The sequence below is a fragment of the Mastomys coucha genome, unplaced genomic scaffold, assembly GCF_008632895.1.
Source record: "Mastomys coucha isolate ucsf_1 unplaced genomic scaffold, UCSF_Mcou_1 pScaffold14, whole genome shotgun sequence".
NCBI classification, from domain to species: Eukaryota; Metazoa; Chordata; class Mammalia; order Rodentia; family Muridae; genus Mastomys; species Mastomys coucha.
This window is the reverse complement of record NW_022196896.1, coordinates 120105068-120106061: the sequence shown is the minus strand read 5'-3', so window position 1 is coordinate 120106061 and position 994 is coordinate 120105068. Positions and strand designations below refer to the sequence as shown.

At 34.4% G+C, this 994-nt stretch overlaps 1 non-coding gene across 1 annotated transcript; it reads left to right on the top strand.

The window, feature by feature from the left end:
- Positions 1-586: 586 nt before the first annotated feature.
- Positions 587-656, top strand: LOC116089578. Its single transcript, XR_004118365.1, has one exon. It is a non-coding gene; the product is annotated as a small nucleolar RNA SNORD30 (small nucleolar RNA).
- Positions 657-994: the final 338 nt, after the last annotated feature.

Sequence of the window (994 nt, the reverse complement as noted above, 5' to 3'; positions counted from 1 at the left end):
AGAAAACTATGTACTCATCAAAGTATTTCAATTTTAAAATATATATACACAAAGCACCAGTGCACACAAGTTCACTAAAGAAACACTATTACCTATAAAATTGCATACTGACCCTCACACACAAGTAGTGGTTGACTTCACTCCTCCACTCTGACCAGTAACCTGGTAATGCAGACAAAAACTAAACAGAGAAATCGTTTCATATATCAAATGAGCAAATGTGTGTGTATGATAATTTCTACATATATGCCCACTTGATATATAATATATTTATTGTTATCTTAATTTTATATATAAACATTTAACCCAAACACAAAAGAATATACTTTCTTCTAATTATTGCATGACACTTCCTCATACTTGGGCACAAAGCAAGTCTCAAATGATAATAAAATTGAAATAACATCCTACACCCTATCTGAGTGCCATGGGTTAAGGCTGGATGATAATAGTGAGAACAACAACAGGAAGTATACAAACTTGTGGAAACTGAACAATCCATTATTTAATGAAAAACAGTCCTAGTCAGAGATTGAGAAGGAAATTAAAACCTTTTGAATTGGATGGACATAAAAACAAACAATAAGTATATGTTGACTTCCATAGAATCTCATTCGGGTGATGATCACTGTTGAGACTTGGGGAAAAAGATAAAAAAAAAAACTATGGGACATGATAAAGGCAGTTCTAAGAGGCAACTGAAGAGATTTCATATTACCAACTTAATGGTATACCTGAAAGCTCTAGAACAAAAACAAGAAAACCTCTCTGTCTCTGTCTCTCTCTCTCTTCCTCTCACCCTCCCCCCTCTCTCTCTCTCTTCCTCTCACCCTCCCTCTCGCTCTCTCTCTCTCTCCCTGTGTGTATCTGTCTCTGTTTCTCTTTATCTCTAACATACACACACATATACATGCATCAACAAATAAATGGCATGAAATATTGATACTAAATAGGAAAATAAATCAAACAACTCTATTAGCAGATGTTAGGATTT